The 21,428-nt window shown below is 28.9% G+C and overlaps 1 protein-coding gene and 1 long non-coding RNA gene across 2 annotated transcripts in view; both read right to left on the bottom strand.

Moving 5' to 3' along the window:
• Nucleotides 1-21,428, bottom strand: part of LOC129919442 (uncharacterized) — a 472,931-nt gene that overhangs the window by 56,835 nt on the left and 394,668 nt on the right. The window lies entirely within an intron of this gene.
• LOC129919447 (uncharacterized) lies at nt 6,371-8,371 on the bottom strand. The gene is made up of 3 exons (XR_008773073.1): nt 8,186-8,371; nt 7,599-8,093; nt 6,371-6,622 (listed from the first exon to the last, which is right to left on the bottom strand). It is a non-coding gene; the product is annotated as an uncharacterized LOC129919447 (long non-coding RNA).

Genomic DNA, 21,428 nt, shown 5'->3' with positions numbered 1-21,428 from the left:
CTATAACCAGTACAAAACATAATTTCAAAAACAACAACAACAAAAACTACCAAACATGAATGAATACTCGTTCATTCCTCTCGTAACATCCATCTGGCCTTTTCAAAAATGAAAACAGTTGAACTTCTTCACCATATTCGCCTCAAATTGATGGCATATTTCGTAAAACCCTGATTAGTTTGGCCCTCTGTGAGCATCAAGACCAACAACAACAATCGACCAACCTATACGAAGCAAGCAAGCAAGCAGCAGTAGCATCATCATATAGAACTTTTAACGAACTTTTACCCAACAAAATTTCCACAAAGTATGCATATTGTTTTAAAGGGTCTAGAGAAGATGGTTTTTTTTGGGGGGAGGCGAAATGGGGTTTGAAAATCCAAACTGCCAAACAATGCGCACCCCAAAACTAAGAGGTTTCTGGGATATGGCTTTGGGGCTTGGCTATTGAAAGACCTCAACAAAGACGATGACGACAACGACGACGAGGAGCAAGTATAAGAGATATAATGGCATAAGTCGAAGGAACGGGATGTTCTGTGCAATACACAATACAAAGTCATCTCGGTTTAACCAGTTTTCGTTTGCTTATCGGTGTCAGGATACACACCATACATAGACCAAGAGTTTGAGTTTTCAGAATTAAGGACTCCTTTGTCTCTAATATAATACATAAAGAGGATATGTTAGGTGGTGGCTGGATATCTTATGAGATGTGTGTGGAATGGAGGTTTTGAAATTTCTGTTGATTTTAGGTGAGGTTTTACGTGAAGCTGTCATAAGTTTTGGTTGGTTTGGTGGTCTACATGTGAAATGCGTTCATGTTGTTTTTTGAACAAGCCAGCAGCAGTAGCAGCAACACCACACACATATTCATTAAGTTAAATTGTATGAATGAAGGTTTATTCATTTAAGTTGTTAAACCCGGGTGCTTCTTCGAGTTAATAGAAAATGTTTTGCTGCGAGATGATTTTTGATAACAGCTATAGAATTTAATCGGTTTTGAGGATGGAGGCTCTATATAAATGAAATGTGTACTCACAGAAATAAACAATGAGTCCCATAATGATGTCTATATGTATTTTTTAAGATAAAATGGTAAGACCTTAATGAAATTTGGTTAACATTTTTTTAATCGAGAACAGAAGTAGTTAAAAAAAAGCAGTTTCAGGTCAAATTCTTCAGAAATACTCTAATTCAGCTATCATTTAATAGATTAAGCTTAATATTTACAAGTTTCAGTTGACTTCTACGAGATTTAGTTGGCCTTTGATGAATTCAGCTCACTTTTTCTAGCTTCAAGTAAGAATTAACTGGTTTCTTACCAAATTCAGCTGATGAATTACTTGTTAAAGCTGAAATTTACTAAATTCAGCAGGCATTTGCTAGATTTTTCTTAGATTTTTTTAAGTTTCAGCTAAAATTTTCCAATAATTAAACATATTTAGCTGCCTTTTTCTTAATTCACCTAACGGTTTATTAGTTTTAGCTTAAATTTACTAGTTTCAGCAGGAGTTTTCTATATAACGCTTAGATTTTATTGTTTGAGCTGAGATTTCTCAGCAATAAACCATTTGTATCGCCTTTTACTTAATTCAGCTAATTTTTTTTTAATCATTTTGAGATGAGATTTGTTAGCAATAAAACATTTATATCGCCTTTTACTTAATTCAGCTAGTGTTTTTATTAATTTTAAGCTGAGATTTGTGAGCAATAAACCATTTGTATCGCCTTTTACTTAATTCAGCTGACATAAAAAGATTCAGCTACTTTGAACTTTATTCAGCTTATATATTGTTATTAGCTTCAGATGGAGCTCGCTAGATTAGGTTGAGAATTTTTGCAGTTTTATCTCAGATTTTCCAGCAATAATGCAAATTTATCTTTCATTAATTTAATTCAGCTAATGATTTACTGGTTTAAGTTTAAGTTTTCTAGCTTCAGCTGAGATTTCTCATGTACAATCCAAATTCAGCTGGCATTAATTCAATTCAGCTAATGATTTTCTGATTTCAGCTAAAGTTTTCTAGCCTTAGATGTGTTTTTTCAGCAATTCAGCTATTGATTTACTATTTTCAGCTAACGATAACCAGTTTCAGCTGAAGACTTTTTCATTAAGGTTCTTAAGAAAGTGCTGAAATATATTTATTCGTGTGTTTTCTGGGTAAAATAACGACCTAAACTCCAAAGCTCCTCACTGCCTCAAATCTTTAAATATTTCTGCGTTAAACGAGAGCTCTTCACCACCAAGGATTGTGTTGTTTTTTTTCGTACTTTAGTTAATATTTTATTCATTGCACTTTATTTTTACGAGACAGCATTTAAGCTTCTTTAACAAGCAAACAAACAACACACAGACATGCTAACCAACACCTTTCAACCTCCGCCTGTGCCACTGCAGCATAAAAATGCAGAACTGTATCATCAATTCCATTTTGAATGTCCTTTTTTGTTTGGCCTTTTATGTGACATTCAGCCATTAGCTTTTTACTTGCGATATAGGTACTATAGGGCAAGTTTAGGATTCGTAAAAAAAATCGAACTCGAGATAACAATTTTACATGACATTACGATGATGGAGAATGCCAAAAAAGTGGGTCCGGCAATTCTGTCTGTCTGTCTGTCTGTCTGTCTGTCTGTCTGTCCGTCTGTCTCTATCTGGAGCTGCAGTCTAAACGAGTGAAGTGATTTTCTTCAAACTTGGTAGTTAGCAGTTTTTGGTGATTCCCTAGAGGGGAAATTGAAAATTTTTTTTTATGACCAAAACTAACGGTACCTGCCATATAACGGAAATAGAAAAGTTAATTTTTTTCAAAAACGGCTCTAACGATTTTGATTAAAATTTTTGTGTGTAATACTACACATAAGAGCCAACTTTTTAAATAAAAAAAATATTTTTTGTACCGTTATTAACGGTACCTGTCATAGAACGGTTTTTTTCGTTTCTGAATATCTCGTACAAAATTAACCCGATTTAAATGAAAATTTTTATACAAAAGTGTGTAAGTAAAGATAATATTAAAATTTTAGAAAATTTTCAAAAAACGCATTTTTGGTTTTTTAAAAAATATTTCAAAATTTTTTTTTGAAAAATCAATTTTTTGAAAACGGATCAATGAAAAATTTTGAAATTTAGTTTTTATGTGTAAATTAATTATTTCTTCAAAATGGCATACCAACTTTTTTTTTGAAAAATGTTAAAAAAATTTTATATATAAAAAATTATTTTTTTAAAAAACGGCTCCTACAATTTTCAAAATTTTTTTTCTAAAAATACCTTTTTATACGAGAAATAAAATGGCATATTTGTTTTTTTTTTTAAGATATTTTAAAACGGAGTTTTATTAATTATAAAAACAGATTTAATTTTTTATACTACTTATGAAATTTCTTCAAAATATCGAATTTTAAATTTCTTGAATAAAAAGCTTTAACATTATAGTTACTTTAAGCATAAGAGCAAGTACGTGCGACCCCAGTCGTGCAATTTATTTTTTGTGTATTTTGAATAATTTATTTCATTTTCTTGAATCTGACAGTCCTCGAAGGCCTCCAAGGACCGACCAACCAACGACTACAACTGGCAACTTTTAACATATGCACAACAAAAGAGTAAGAAAGAGAGGGTGGCTCCCAGAGGGTAATCTTCACAAACAGGGGGACAATATTCACTTCAAATACAGATTCGGGTTTTTTGTTGATACTCTTATATGCTATATCGGCTAAGCTTTAGCTTGCCCCCCATCTCTAACACTGCAGCTATATAATGTCGAACTGGAATTGCTTCTTCTTTTACCAAGCAGCTGCCGACAGCAGCAGTAGGAAAAAAAAAAGAAAGTCTTCATAAAACGCTAAGCGGATCATCTGGAGCGATTTTAGTGCGGGACCTTTCTTTTTTTTTTTTTTTGCATGTCCTATTGAATATTTCATAGAATGATAAATCCGGTAAGGACGAAAAGTGAGCACAACACAGCCTTGTGTTTTGTACTTAGATTTATATAAATAAGCGAAAGGTGTCTGGGTCTCTTTTGAGAGGATAGAAAAAAAATGTGCAAGTAAATCGGACTTCCCCCAGCCACCACAAATCCGTTAAGTAGGATTTTTGTGATTTTAAATAATGTTTGAAGTCTTTTCTCCTTTTTTGGGGAGATAAGAAGAAAAAGGACATTCATGGAGTTTGAACGGTTAACAGTAAATACAGGTAGGATTATTTCCATATGGAAAAGTACTGGCTAAGGATTTGATGATTTTTAAGAGACATTACTATTTTATTAAGAAAAACCGAAAAAATCGTTTGATCTTTGTTCCACGTTATCTCAGAATATTGCAAGCCGATTTAGATGAAATAAATTTTGAGATATTTTCTAATTCAATGGGAAGGATATGGGTTACTTTTTTTTCTTTGAAATGACTTAAGAAAGAATTTTCCATTTCATGACCAAAAAAGGTTGAACTTTGTTGAACAAAAATTAAAAAGTGTTGTCTTATAAAAATTAAAAATGTGAGTGCCTAGAACATACTTTAGCCTCAAAACTGTCCATTTTTATCCCTTTCTACAAAATAATAGTTTTATGTCTCTCTTAAAAAAACAAATGTTTTTCAACATTTTGAACGCACTGTCAAAAAAGGACGACTGAGAGCAGTAACTCAGTAAAATTACTTTTATGACATTTTTATGATTAATCTTTTAAATTGCCAACAGTTTTTTTTTTCTTAATTCATTATTTTTCATATTGAAAAAATAAATATTAAATTTAGGGAGTCAACAAAAAAAATGATGAAAAAAGTGCGTTATAAAGTGGCGAGAAGCGCAATTAATTGTCCGTGAGGTGGTTTCAGCTGATTTTTTTAAAAGATTTTTTTTATTTATTTGCTGATCCAATGTTGCAGCAAAAATTCAATGGGGAATGTCCTTTTTCCTACCAAAAAATAATGTATAGGATATTATAGGAAGGTACTCATACCAGCCAAATAATTGACACTCTCTCTTTCTATCTATCCGATGGGACAATTTTCAATAAATAAAAATATATTCACATCGCAGGAACAATTGAAGTGAAAATTGAATGGCCAAGTGATGCTAGAGTTATTTATATGTTGTATATTATAGACTGTTGGCCGTGGCAGCTCGTAGAGTGGATGGAAACTATATAACCTTCCTGGTACCGATCTCGTATTGTCCACAACGACATCACCATCAAACCAAGCGGCCGGCAGCAAGGCGGCTGAAAGTGGCGGCGGCGGGCGGTAGGCAGACATTTCGGCAACAAATCAACCAACAAACTGTTGTCTCATGAAGCGAAGAACACCAAAAAGGACTTCGAAACGTTTGACTATATTTTTTTTTTATATAAAAAAATAAATTAAACAATCAGTATGGGTACTGTACATTTTATAAGGACACTACTGTCAAAAAATTTGTCATGATTCTTTTGTTTCACTTAAGGTCACAAAATAAAGGAAAGCGAATTTGTTAATCCTGAAATTATCCTAGATTAACAAATGTGTTGAATTTATGTTGATTTTGTTTAACCCCCGTAAGGACTTGTTCAACATTCCAAATGTTTATTTAAAAGTCTAAAATTTAAAAAAAAATATTTTCACCTCAGTGTAAATTTTTTTTGTTCACGTACAAAATAAGGTGACAAAAAATAAAAGTGTGGGTGGAAATAAATAAAACGAATTCCATCCGAGAGCAGATAATAAATTTTATATGAATGCGGGATATTTTTTTGCACATCATGGTTGATATTTTAAATTTTTCTTTATTTTATAGTTTTTTTTTTTGCTTCATAAGTTGTGGTAGATATGTTGGACTTTAATTTAAAGTATTTTTCTAATATACCTTTCCCAGAAATGTCAGAAATGTTAAATATTAAATTAAAATAATTTCTTAATCAGCTTAAAACTTTTTTAAATTAAAATAAAAAAGACTTATTAAATAAATACGAAATGTTTGGAGTTAGTTTTCGAAAATCAAAATCGAAAATTTCTAACTTTCTTCTCAATAATTAAAACGATTTTTTTCTTAAAACAAAAGCATCTGAGCAGCTGCAAAATCCAAAAATTTTCAAAACTCTCAAGTTTAGATTTTTTGAACATATTTTCATATTTTTTGTTTCGAAAATCAATTTTTTGAAAACGAAATTCTATTTTAATATCAAAAAAAACAAAAAAAAAATCAAAAAAAATTTTGTTTTGGCATTTCAAAAGGTGTTTTCGTTATTTTTAAAACCAGTTGTTTGTTTGTATTTGTTATAAAATTAATCAAAAAATTAAATTAAAATTTTTGTCCAAATAGTATACTTCGTTTTATTTTGTGAATATTAATCTTTAACATAAAAGTTTTTTAATCATTTAAAGTCACTTTTTTAATGTTTTGATCAAGTATGTGTTCATGTTATTTTATTTAATTTATACACAAAAATTTCTGCAACAAAAATCAAAACTGCAAACGAATATGCAAATTTCATTGAAATCAAAATCCATTGTAAATCTTTAACTGTTAGCTGTTTTAATTTTGTTTCTTTTGTACAGTTCAACTTCTCAATTCTTCCAAGATCAATCAATTTATAAAAAGCTCTTCTCGTCCAAAACTTCATCAATCCAGCTGATTCAATATCTAAAATATGAATATTTAATATATTTTTATAAATTGAATTTTCATTTATTCCAAAAGATGCTGGTGCATTTTTAAAAACACACAATTCATTAGACCAACGAAATAATTCTTGACCATAGAAAATTTGCTGATTCTTATAAATCCTCCATTTGTTACTATTTACTAAGTAGGAATATTTTGTATTGAAACTATTTTTTAGTTTTTCAAATTTTTCAAAATTGTTTTCGACTTTAAATAAATTAGTATATTTCTTAAATTCGGGCTGATTTGATAAAGTATCATAGTCAGTTTTATAAGTGTAGACTTTTAAACCAGATGTTTTGAGTTGACCGAAGGATTTTATTATGTTTTCCGTTGGAGGTTCAGTCATGAAAGACTGAAGAGATGCACCATATAAAACGGCTATCATAATTCCATGAAAAAATATCAGCGAATAGATGATTTTTGTTGTGAAAGAAGCCTTTGGTGCTTGAGTAAGTGGCTGTCCAAGTATTCCACGAAAACAATCAATATTAAAGAAGAAGTCTTGAATGTTAAAGTTCCAATTTGATCGTCCTGTAAATTTGGCAGCTAATGAAAGTGATACAGACAGTGAAATAAATACCACAATTGTTAGAAGAAAAGCGTCCAAACTAAAAACAAAGGCAAACACTTTGTAAATGGGGATTTTTGACTCTACAGGAAGCATCACACTCGTATCAAAAAATTTAAAGGGGTATGAGTAAAAGTTGCTTGGAAAACTTAAACGTAGCGGAAATCCGCCTAATATCTCAATGGTACCATTTAAAACAAGTGAAAATGTATCACGAGGTCCAAGCGCTGGGTTCACATTTGAACTGTTCAATCTGGCATTATGTTTTTTAACAAGAGAATTGAAGATTTGTCCTACGTAACCATCAATATTGATATCACCGATTGCATTTTTTGAAATAATTAAGCCTGGTTCTGGTCCGACGAACCAAATCGGCAATATTACGCCATGAAGATTCGACATTCGGTTTGGAAAAACATCTGATTTCTTGTTCCACATGAATTCTTCAATTTTGAATTGTCCGAAATTACTGTAGCTATAGTAAGTCGAAGAAGTCCCGAAATCTTGAAAAACTGCTATAACATTGATCATTCTGTTTTGCCAGCAGAAATTAAAAATACTTTTTAAATCATTTTTTGAAGAATTTTCCAACACAAAAATCGTCTTTGAAGTTCGAAGGTGTTGAAGATATTCCAAGAGTCGCTGTTGCAGTAATAAATCACTTGAATCAAACTGAAGAATGTTTAAAATATTTTCATTGAATTCTCCTCTCAAGTAGAACGAAGAAACTCCAGTTGATAGAATTACGGGAATGCCAATTAAAGTTGAAATAGTATTGATGAACTGATCGTTTAAAGTATTGAAGAAAAGTTCTTGAGATGACCTTTTTAACAGAAAAATACTTTCAAATTTTTCCACTTGGTTGAGATTTTTGATAAACTGCAAAAGTTTTGAATTGAATAAGGCTTCAATTTCGAAAATTTCAAATGCAAGAAGTAGAACGAAAAATATAAAGTTTGCATTTTTCTTACACATCATTAAAAGATGTTTGTTTTTATTGTTTCTTTTATTTTCGGTTATTAAAACTGAAGCGAAATGAAGTTAAGTGAAGACTGACAATTTGTCTGTTTCACTAAAAGCTATATTCCTTTGTACCGTTAATTGATTGGGTTTTAATTTTTTAGCAAAAGAATTAATTAGTAGTAATGTTCCTTTGAATTATGTGTAGTTTATTTTTTTTATTACACAAGTCAAGAACAGTTTACCTTAATTAACTGTATGTTTATGTAAGTGGTTTGTTGAACTAAAACTAAATAAATAAAGTTCCTTGACTGATGGGTGTAACGTACAATGTTTAAGCTTTTATGAATAAGGCTAGTAAATAATAGTCGGAGGGGCGACCGCCTCGCCGAGTTACATAGTTTGATCATAGAGCTATAAGTATTTATTAGAGTTTTTGGTATTTTAATTTATTTGACCAGGGGTACCGAGTACTTTTTCTTATATAAGACATGGAGTCCTATATTTTGGAGATGTAAGATGGTCTCACCTATTTTCTGATGTACATTTTATCCTTTACTTTTTAATCAAATATCATACATTTTGGCTGGAATACAAGTGTTTTTTGTATTTGTAAGGGCTGCCGAGTACTTGCTCGTGTTAGAAATAGCACCTGATATTTTTAAGATAGAAGAGGGTGCCACGTAAGAGCTGATATATGTTTTAGTTTTTTACTCCATCAACCAATACCAATTTTTTGAGTTATTGCATATTTCTCGAAGACGGCTGTAACGATTTTTTTTAGCGTGTGTAATGATCTAAGCTATTCTAACAAAACTGCATTGTGGAATTTTGGAAATATTAACGGATTTATGCGCGACAATCTAAATAAAACTGTTTAATGGACCAGTTTTTAAAAAATTAATTTTCAAACAAAATATAGGTTTTTTTTTTTAAATTAGTTTTTTTTTTTTAATTTATCGAAAACGACAAGACGTTTTTGGAGGCGATTTTCTGTTTTTGTTTAAAAACAAATAAGGTTATTGAATTTTAAAAACTAAATTTGTACTAAATTATTACATAAAATTTTGAAAAAAAATAGTTGCAAATTTTTATTCCACTTTTTTTCAAAATTTTAGTTTGGAAAACTCTCAATGGTTGCCAACCCAAAAACCACGTTGCATAGCTTTGCTGTTCATAGCTCTGGTTTTTCATAACTTCGGTTTTGCATAACTTTGAAACTCATAACTTTGTCGCACATAACTCTGGTATTCATAACTTCGTCGGTTTCCCGGAAATTTGACGTTGTCGTTTTCTCAAAAATAAACACTTAACCAATTATCAATCTCCTGTTTATATGTGTATGAATAGTAATTAATTTTGACCTTGAGTTTATCACTTCCTTATTGGAAGTGCTATAAACATACTAATAATAAACTCTCAATAAAAAATTAAAACCCAATCAATTAACAACACAAAGACGATATAGGTAATAATTATTCTTGAATCTATCAAAAGAGCTCCTGTGAAAAAATTGACAGTCTTCAACTACCTTCCTTTCGTTTCAGTTTTTTTTTAACGAATAAAAAATAAATTCGTCGATATTTTAATGTTACAAAAAATAACCAAAATCTTTTCCTGATGTATAAGAACAATGCCAGTCTTATATTTTTCGTTCTACTCCTCGTTTTGGAAATCTTCGAAATTGAAGCCTTATTCAATTCAAAACTTTTGAAGTTCATCAAAAATCTCAACGAAGTGGAACGATTTGAAAGTGTTTTTCTGTTGAGGAGGTCATCACAAGAACTTTTAAATGATCAGTTCATCTACACTATTTCAACTTTAATTGCTGTTCCAGTAATTCTATCAACTGGAATATCTTCGTTCTACTTGAGAGGAGAATTCAATGAAAATATTTTAAACATTGTTCAATTTGATTCAAGTGATTCATTACTGCAACAAAGGCTCTTGGAATATCTTCAACACCTTCGATCTTCAAAGACGATTTTTGTGCTGGAAAATTCTTCAAGAAATGATTTGGAAAGTATTTTTAATTTCTGCTGGCAGAACAGAATGGTCAATGTAATAGCAATTTTTCAAGATTTCGGAACTTCTTTAACTTACTATAGCTACAGTAATTTCGAAAAATTCAGAATTGAAGAAATCATCTGGACTGAAAAATCAAATCCTTTTCCAGAACGAATGTCAAATCTTCATGGCGCAACATTGCCAATTTGGTTCGTCGGATCAGAACCAGGATTGATTATCTCAAAAAATGGAATCGGTGATATCAATATTGGTGGTTATGTGGGACAAATTTTCAATTCTCTTGCCAAAAAGCACAATGCCAGATTGAACACTTCAAATGTGAACCCAACTTTTGCCCCTCGTGATACATTTTCACTTGTTTTAAATGGAACAATTGAGATATTAGGCGGATTTCCGCTACGTTTAAATTTTCCAAGTAACTTTTACTCATATCCCTTTAAATTTTTTGATACGAGTGTGATGCTTCCTGTAGAGTCAAAAATCCCCATTTACAAAGTGTTTGCCTTTGTTTTTAGTTTGGACGCTTTTCTTCTAACAATTGTGGTATTTATTTCACTGTCTGTATCACTTTCATTAGCTGCTAAATTTACAGGACGATCAAATTTTAACTTTAGCATTCAAGACTTTTTCTTTAATATTGATTGTTTTCGTGGAATACTTGGACAGCCACTTACTCAAACACCAAAGGCTTCTTTAACAACAAAAATCATCTATTCGCTGATATTTTTTCATGGAATTATGATAGCCGTTTTATATGGTGCATCTCTTCAATCTTTCATGACTGAACCTCCAACAGAAAACATAATAAAATCCTTTGATCAACTCAAATCATCTGGTTTAAAAGTCTATACTTATAAAACTGACTATGATACATTGTCAAATCAGAGGCCAGAGCTTAATAAATATTCCAATTTGTTTAAAATCGAAAATAATTCTGAAAAATTTGTAAAAATACGAAATAGTTGGAACACAAAGTATTCCTACTTGGTAAATAGTAACAGATGGAAAATTTATAAGCAACAGCAAATTTTCTATGGTCAAGAACTGTTTCGTTGGTCTAATGAATTGTGTGTTTTAAAAAATGCACCAGCATCTTTTGGAATAAATGAAAATTCAATTTACAAAAATATACTAAATATTCATATTTTAGATATTGAATCAGCTGGATTGATGAAATTTTGGACGAAAAGAGCTTTTTATAAATTGATTGATCTTGGAAGAATTGAGAAGTTGAACTGTACAAAAAAACCAAAATTACAACAGCTAACAGTTGAAGATTTACAATGGATTTGGTTTACAATGGAATTTGCATATTCGATTGCAGCTTTGATTTTTGTTGCAGAAATGTGTGTGCATAAATTAAAAAAAAAAAAAAAAATAAATACACGACTGGGTAGCATGTTCCTGTGGTCAAAAATTACTTAGAATAATATTTTTGTGTTAAAATAAATTTGAAAAATGTAAAAAATAAAATAAAATTAGTTTTGAAGTTTACTTTCTTGTTTAACGAAGAATTTTTAGAATTTTAGTTTTAAAATCCGTTTTTGAGAATATCAGTTTTTTTTTTCATTTTGGTTATATGGAAAGTACCGTTAATTTTGACCATAAAAAAAATCAATTTTCCCTCTAGGGCATTACTTTCATTCTTTAAAATTTGTATTAAAAATTATTTAAAGCGGAGTTTTTTTAGAATTAATAGAATTATTACGTTCACCAAATTCAATCGGTATTGTAAAAGCCGATTTTGAGAAAGTTGCAATACCTCGAAAACGTTTAATGGGAAATATCCGTCTTGGAAATAATTTAAATATCATGTATGATTATATTACTAAGTTTCAAACAAATAAATCTACCGTTTGGCCCTTTTTTCACACGACATAGAGCAAAGGAAAAGTGATAGGACTGCCGGACGAGAGAAAAATAAAAATTTTATAACTTAAATTTTTTTAAAATGATTAGAACATTATTTTCTAAGTTGAAAAATATAAAACTCAAAAAACGTTTATAGTGGAGTAACTAAAGCTCAAAAATTGGCAATATTAGGGAACCCGGACGAACAGCTTAGATTTTGATGATCTTTTTTTTCAAACGTCGGTAATTAAAAATACTTTAAAGTCTATAGATTAAAAATTGCCGGTGTTGCCGTTTTGATTTTTTAAATTTAATTGAAGATTTTTGTGAACAAAAACAAATTTTTTTCAAAAATTTTTCTTAAATTTCATTAATTAATTGATGCCAAAAGATTGTCTAGGAAATTCAAGGAAAAAAAATATATGGGAGTGAGGGACAATCTTCCATAGTTCAAGCGATAGATGCAATTTTCTTATTAATTGACTTCAAACACAAAAAAAAAAATATTTGAACACAACGGCAACACCTACAATATTCAAATATACATTTTTTAAAAGCTAGAAGCTTAGTCATATATGTAAAATTAAAATTAAGGTAATTGAATGAACGGCTTTTGAAAAAATGGTAATTGAACTCAAATTTTTGAAAAAAAAAAATTATTGAAAAAATTTTAACATGTCGTTTTTTAAACTTGGTCGTAATATAAAATGCATTTATTTTCAAATTTGTTTTGACCGCATTTATTATGATTTCAAATTATAAAAGGAAATGTCAATATGTATTACGGTTTATGAACAAAATTAAAAAGCATTTCATTTTCGAAGAACTTTTTTTAATAACAGTTTTGAAAAAAAATGTAACTTATTTTTAATTTAAGCATCTAAACATACAATTATTTTTTATTCATTTAATAACCCTTACTGTTGAAAGTCAAATAGCAAAAATTTAAAGTTCCTATTTACCACAGTCTTTGAGAAAATTAATTATTTCAATGCAAAAATTCAGTTTTAATAAAAAAACACCATTGATTTGAAATTGAAGTAATTTTTCATATTTTTTTCAAAAGTGTGATATATTTTACCTTTTTTGCTTCGAAGGGACTCGCCCCTGGTATTGATGTCAGTGCTTCCCCATTGCACATGGTGTGAATTAGAATCACAACCTAAAATATTTATGGCCAAAAACTTTTTTAAATAAATTCATATTTTATTAGAAAAAGTTTGGAAAAAAGTCATTTTAAATTTTTCTAATAACATTTTTTTTTTAATTCTGAGTTTGAGGACCATTTTTTCAAAAAGTCTTGATTAAAATTAGTGGAGTTAAATTTAAGAGATAAGAATGAGCTTCTGGCTTTTTAAAAATGTATTTTAAAATATTGTAGGTGTTGCCGTTGTTTTCAAAATATTTTTTTTTTTGTGTTTGAGGTCAGAATGTTAGAAAATTGCATTTATCGCTTAAACGATGGAAGATTGTCCCTTACTGCCTTTTATATATTTTCCTTAAATTACCTAGAGAATCTTTTGCTATCATTTGTTTTATGAAATTTAAGCAAAAAAAATGGTTTTGATAAAAAAAAATTAATTTTAATTTTAAAAAACAATACGGCAACACCGGCAATTTTTAATCTATAGACTTTAAAGTATTTTAAATTACCTACGTTTGAAAAAAAAATCGTCAAAATCAGAGCTGTTCGGCCGGGTTCCCTAATAATTTGCTTTAGTTACTCTACTATTATTATTCAAATTAAAATATATTTTTCTAATAAAAACTCTGAAACGTTTTTTTATTGAATTTTATACGAAAAAAAAATGAAAAAATTCAAATTTTACGACTTCTACGTTTTTATGAAAAAGTGAATAACTTTTTCAAATCATTTTCATAAATTCTATAAAAGAACAATTCTATGATTTTATAAGATTTGTAATTTTATTAAATAATTTTTTTTCTACAAAACACCTTCGTGTTGTTGTCAAAGTCATTTAAAGCGTAATAAATTTCATAAAAATTCAATCAAAATTCAATCAAAATTTGTATTTTCTAATATTTTTTTTTTTCATAAAAAAGTTTGAACATTTTAAACCACTTTTTCCATGAGATCAAGTTCATGCGTCACAGTCGTGCATTTTTTCTTTTTTGTAAAAAAACAAATGAATTAACAAAACCACTTGAAACTTTAATTATGAAAAAGTCTCTATAGATAAGTGCAATTGTTATATTTTATTATATTTTTACTACCTAATTGAATTCCTATTATTTTTTTCAAGTTCCTCAATCAAACAATTAAACTTTCATACAAAACAACAACAAATTTAAAATTCATAAAAAAGCCCTTGGCCTGCATTCAAATGCCTCTGAATCTCATATCTGAAGCATCGAGAATTATGTAGAAAATCATCCATTCAATAATAAATTTACCACCACTCTCTCCTGAACGTGCATCGAATCCTCTTCTTTGAAACATTAATCATCAATAGTATTCAATTTAAGCTGTGAATAGGCCGATTACAACCAACGCATATTATAACGGATGCATTTTCATCTGGTGCCCATAGTACATACAACTGTACATTATGTATATTATATATATTGGGAAAATGAGTAGAGGCAACATATCCATTATCATGCGCAATATCCTGCTAATAAGTCATTAATTTTAACCTTGCACCTCTATATATGGAATATAATTCAATACCTCTTGATACCAATACAATGCATTTTCACACCCCTTTCTCACCCTCCAACTTGCATTCGATTTGAATGTTATAAGCTTGTCAGAAGCGACTTTAACAAACACGAGGCCCATTCCCATTTTTTTTTTGGGTTCGAGCTAAGTCTAAAAAGAGGTTGTGGAACGTAAGACTGAGAATTTCACCTCGACAATTATTTTCAATCAATATTTCGTTTTTTATCGAAAAGAGTGCCTGCGATGCGAGGCTCAGTAAAAGAAAAAACTTGAAACGATTTGAAATAAAGTTCTTTATATATAAAGTTCTTTATATATTGTGGAACGTATTATATTATGTATTTTTAAATTAATTAAAATGAAAAAAATAATGACTTCCACAACATTTTAAATTCCATACAACATAAGTGAAAATGCTTGTTTTAAAAATCTAAGCATTTTAAAATCATTTAACTTTATATTCAATTCTATAGAGGTTGTGGAACGTAAGTTTTAAAATTTCATCAGAGCTATTTTTTATGAATATTTTATTGTTTCCATTTAAAATTATATCTACTATTTAATGTACACAGCTTAAGAAATTAAGACAGTTAAGGTTTTGTGAATTCATTTCATGTGGAACGTAATCATTGGAATGTACAAAGCTTAGAAGACAAGACAACTTCGAATTTTTCTAAAGCAATTCATACTTAAAAAATAGCAACAGGATTGTGAAACGCATTCAATTCAAAAGAGAAAAGGACTTTGCTTTCGATATCCGTGAAAAAAAAATTAAAATGGATTCCACAAATTTTTTTCACTCAGTTTTATTAAATTCCCTATAGAACGTTATGGAACGTTCTCAACTTTGTAACTTATTGATTCTTTGTGAAAAAATAGATTCCAGATATTTCTAAAACTCGTTTCCCGAACTATGAAAAAATAAATACAACTGTGGAACCTAAGTATATTTAAAGTGAAAATTCCATCTTGAACAACTTTCCGGTGATATACTATTTTTTTTTTCTTAAATGACGATAGAAATAGAATTTTCATATTAATGTTTTTCCTTAACTTGTTTTTTTCTTGCAAAAGTGAATAGGTTCCACAAAGTTTTTTCAAGACATTTTAATAAATTTATATGCCTACAAAAATAAAAATATTGTCGAATAAGCTATTTCAGATTTGTAATTTTATAAAATCAGCTGATTTAATAAAAAATGTTTCTACGTACCTCAATATAGCGCCCAAGTTTTAGAGACATTTTGACTATCCCATTCATCCGCTCCTGCATTTCCAATGCAATATCAAGTTCTATTGTGCAACCAGAAGCAAAATAATAATGATTTATTGCTTCGAAATCATTCATCATTATTATTTTATGACCAGTTGATTTGCATCCTCTTCAAAAAAAATAATATATAGAATCTGAATAAGGACATGTCATTGTTTTCACGAAAACAAACAAACAAATTGAAGGAGATATCAAAATTCTAACCTGCAAGTCATGATCCTTCACAAAAATAATCCACTCATCCGCAAGAGTAGCTACGTCTCTTTTAACGCTCGCTGATAATATAATTAAATTATTCAAAAAGGATATCCGTTTTTAATCAGGATGGTTCCCGCAGTATACTTAAATATCTAACAAGGACTAAAAACATCCTTTTTTTCCGCATCTACGACAATCAAAGAATATGAATTTAGACACTTTTTGATTACGGTAAATAATTTATAACAAATCCATCGCATTGAATTGGATTCAACAACAACAACAAAAAGAAGTTGCTTATCATCAATAATGAAGGACGAATTTTATTTTTTGGGTTGATACCTACTTTTTTTTTAGGTATGAACCTTCTGTTTTTAAAAAAAGGATGTCACCTGCATGACAAACAGCTACAACCAAAAAGATAAAGGATTGCAAAAGGATGGTGGATGCGGATTGTGCCTATACAACAATTTTGTGTTTGTTAAAAATGTAAAACACGAAAGGGTGTGTGTTGGCAGAAAAATGTCCTTTTTCATGTTGTTTGCTTATCGGATGCTCTTTCGCAATGGAGAATTAAAATTTCAACATGAAATCAAAAGAAACGACGACGGATGATTGCTTTGGTTGGTTGGGTTTGCGGAGGAGGTGAGAATCAAATAAAGTACATGCCAGGAAAAAAAAAAAGTTACAAAATATTCTATCTACTTGTCATCGGATTGGGTTTGTTTTATGGGGCAGTGGTGGATTAATAAGATCGCGGAGGCTCAGGGCATCAGTCCAATGTAATCCTTTTTAAATTTGATTTTGTTAAAAAAAAGACAGATGTTATCCAGCCATTTAGCAGTCTGAAATGTGGGTTTTCTAGATCCTTAGTTCTGTATCCTTATATTCCAAAAATAATCATACTTTCTTAATAATCCTCGTCAGTGTACAAGTTTCTGAAATGCTTCTATAAAACTTCTTAAAGAAGCAAAAAGAGAATTTGAATGGTATTCTTATATCTGTCAAAATAGCTTCACATATATGTCAAAAAAAACACAAAGTTGTTTAGAAATTACAACTTCGTTAAAGCTTGTGCAGCTTCCTTGAATATGCTTTACGGAAAAATTTATCACAGACTGTTACTTTATCCCAGTTTATCAAGAAATTTAGATGTCACATTTTTTTTGAATCAATGTAAATATGAGTTTAATTTTTTCAAAAAAGTTTTAATAGAAGTTTTATAGAAACTATATCTTGTACAAATTTTATAGAGGTTGATAAGAAGTTGTTTTCAATGATTTTAGCGGCTTAAAATTTCGTTCAGTATATTAACAGATCATAGCACAATTTATCAATAACACTTCTATAGAATCATTTAGAAGTTAACTACCAGCTATTTGGAAGCTTTATAGAAGTTTAAAATTAATTTTACTTCTGAATTTAGATATTTACCAACACTTTTTCAAACAAACAGTTACAGCTTTTCAATTCAAAATATGCAATTGAAAAAAAAAGGAAAACTTGTTTCTGAAGGATGTGTTATAGAATAATAATAGGATAAATAACTTGTGGATTTGTTTAAATAAGTGGTCTCACTTGGCTTCAAAAAAAAAAAAAATTGCTCTGAATTGTTTTTTTTTTTTTTTTGTATATATCTTACTTCTTTGATTGATTTCTATAAAGTTTTTTAAGCTTTGGAACCTGTAATACGACTTTATGGTATATTCCTGCACCGAATTACAATATTAGAACTGTGCCATTACACTTTTCTTTGTTATTATAAGAGTTGCCTAATAAGTCTTATACTATTTTTTTTTTTTTTTTTGTATATGGAATAATTTCTTAATCCGCCACTGGGTAATGAGAGAAAAAAGGTTTGCCAGATGACAAAATTTGTAATCTCAGCTGGTATATGGTATATTTTGTTTCGTTCTCTTCCTCTTATTTTATTCTTAAGTGGAAAAGGATTTTTTTCTTCTTCATTTCGTCTAAATTCAAAATTTTTCAAATGCCAAAATACAAAAACGTCCGTGTCATTTCTTTAAATAAACAAGTAGGATTAAAGAGAAAGTTTTTTTTTTGATTGACGATGGCCCAAAAGTTGGATTTGTAAGAAAAAAAAAAAGGAAACAAAAATAGAGGTTAACATCTATCTAAGATACCTTCATTATTTCTTATATATTTTTTTTTTCTTTTCGTCATCTTTTTTTTTTTTTAATTTATATGATGACCTTTTTCTCAAGTTCAATTTTTGTTTTCTCTTATTCTTGTTGATTCTTCTTCTCAACAAAAAAAAGGGTTTTTTCTTAATTTTTTTTTTTTTTTTGCTGAAACAAGAGATAAAAATTCATAGTTGATGAGAACTTTATGACTTTTTTCCTCATTTGAGTGAAATCTTAAATTATACCTTTTGAATAAAAAAAAATTGAGGTTAGGGTAAGAAAATTTTAGTGAAAAACTTTTAAGAACACTTAGTGTTCATTATGAAGACAAACAAAAGTGCAAATAAATTCTCAATTTAAGTTGATTTATGATAAAAGGTTTTTTTCAGCAAAAAAAAATGAAATAAGCAATGCGATATTTTGTTAGATAATTAGTTCTAGTACTTATTTCAAACAGAAAATTTATAATTGGTTTTCGCTAGATAAAGTTAAAATAACTCTTTTAAAAAGTTAAAATAACTAATTTAATAGTTAAAATAACTCTTTTAAAAAGTTAAAATAACTCTTTTAAAAAGTTAAAATAACTAATTTAATAGTTAAAATAACTATTTTAATAGTTAAAATAATAAATAAGAGTGAAAATTGACTATTTAGTTAAATTAACCATTAAATAGTCAATTTTAATGATTAAAATAGTAGGTAATTTTTTGTTAAAGTAAATTATTTAATAGTTTATTTGGAGAATACTTCGATTGACTATTAAAACTATTTAAAATAGTTAAGTATAACGGATTTGAAATTTTTTCTCTGAGTGTATTTTCTATTGATTAGAAAGTTTCAGGAGAAAAAATTTCACAAGAGACATATTTCCACGAAAGTCCTTCTTGTAAACTAATTAAATCTTCGATGTGAAGAAATCTGGGAGTACCTACATTCTTCCACAGATCCTTGAAGTATTTTTAAAAGAAATAAAAAATGGGTTGCAATTTCAAGTGAAATTCTCTATTTTGTTATATTTTATTATGGAAATTTCATTAAAAATTTTTCATATCTTTTCTTCTTGAGTTTGTCAAATTTGTATTTCCTTGAAAAATATCTAACGAAAAGCATACGTCTGAATTTCTTGCCATATTTCATTTTTCATTCTTCGAATATAAAATAATTATTTTAAAAAGAAAGAAAACATACAAATTTCATTATTATTCCAAATGAAGTTTTGTCTTTTCGTAGATCCTGGAAATGAAAATGAATAATCATAAAAAATCCTTTCAAACATGTTTTTAGTATATTTTCTTTACTGCAGCAGTACTTTATTTATACTACTTGTCTCTGTAGGTTATTATTCAATAAGAAAATTTGAAAAAAAAACTTCTTCGAATTTCTGTTTTAGAGACAATTTATAGGATTCTAGCAAAAGAATATTGTTCTTCAAAAAACCCACAAAAATTCACTCTAAAATGTTTTAGGCAAAATAACAAAAAACATATTTCGGCTAAACAAGGATTCACTCAAAATGTAGGTATCCTTTTCCATACAAAGTATCTGTCACCCCCATCGTCGATATACTCTCACTGATACTGATATTGTATCCTATCTATTGAGAGGCTAATTCACTTTGTGATTCGGTTCTATATGCATTTTGTCAAAAATATGTCAACTGAATGCAAAAAAAAAGAAAATTTATTCAGCTATTTTTTTTTCCTCTCTGGGGAAGGATGAAACAAAATTGCAAAACAAATTTTTAACCCCCGTCGGAGAGAATAAGAGTTCCATTATCTTTGCTACAATAAGGCTAAAAAATTTTGTGTTTTTGCTCCACTTAGTTTAGTGTTGTGATATCGACTGACTACGGCAGACAGCGATGGGAATGGATATGATTTTTGTTTCAGGATTTTGTGTTTTTTTACATATTCTTGTAGAAAATTGAACGCTCTACAAAAAAGGCCTTGTACACTTTTTTCAATTAACTAACCGTTAAGTACATATTTGGGGTCCAAAAATCGAGGTAAATCTTTAAAAATTCGTTTTTTGTTCTTAATTTTGTAACAAATTGAAAAATTATAATAATCAAACGCGCATGACATATTCTTGTAGGAAATAGATTGCTCCACAGAAAAGGTCTTATTAACTTTTTTTATTTATCTAACCAGTCTAAAGATATTCGAGGTCAAAGTTAAAAAAAAATTATAAAAACAATTTTTACTTTAAAAAAAATTTTCTAATTCACTGAAACTTCATTATTTTCAAATTAAAAATGATGATGATGAATTCTTGTAGGGGCTTAAACGTTCTACGAAAAATTCCTCGGCATCAAATTGATTGATTTAACCGTTATCTTTAGAATTAAAAAATTCGTATTCAGGCTCTAAACAACCTAAAAACGCGTTTATCTTATACAACCTCTATTAAACGTTGCATAAGGTTTATAAATAACAATTTTCTGTTTAAAGACATTATAAAGAGTACATAATGCTATGCACTGTCTATGATGAGCTTATAAATAGGGCTGTAAGTGTTTTTTTTTTTGTAACTATAAATTCAAACGGTCACTATGGCGTATGCGTATTTTTCTTTATTTTATTCAAACAATTCCATCGCTAACTAATGGATATTTTATTATTAGCGTCGAATATTTTCAGGATGGACGGACAGTGAAAAAATTCAAAGATGGTTTTGTGTAAGATCCCAGAGTGACCCCTTTTCGAAAAAAAATGCATTTTGAAAATTTATCTAAAAAATCAATCAATCAATTTCTTTGGTTGTTGAGTTATTTGCAACTAAAAACGTCTTTTTTCTAACATTCAGAAGTAGATATTTTAGAATCAAGGTCTCGAAAGAAGTTTTGGTTTGATATTTTATATTATTCAATAATATTGACATTTTATTTTATAAATTTTGAGTTCACATTAAAAAAAAAAAAAAAAAAGTTTTCTATTAATAGTTGTATTTTATTTTATTACAATTTTCATTTTGACTTTACATTAATTAATTTATTTTATATTCTTCTTCTTTTATAGACACTTCTTTGGAACAATGTCACATCAAAAATGGTTCTGATAGCCGTCTTCTAATCAATA

The sequence above is a fragment of the Episyrphus balteatus genome, chromosome 4 (assembly GCF_945859705.1).
Source record: "Episyrphus balteatus chromosome 4, idEpiBalt1.1, whole genome shotgun sequence".
Classification (NCBI taxonomy): Eukaryota; Metazoa; Arthropoda; class Insecta; order Diptera; family Syrphidae; genus Episyrphus; species Episyrphus balteatus.
The sequence above is the reverse complement of the archived record's forward strand: the minus strand, read 5'-3'. Positions and strand labels throughout refer to the sequence as shown.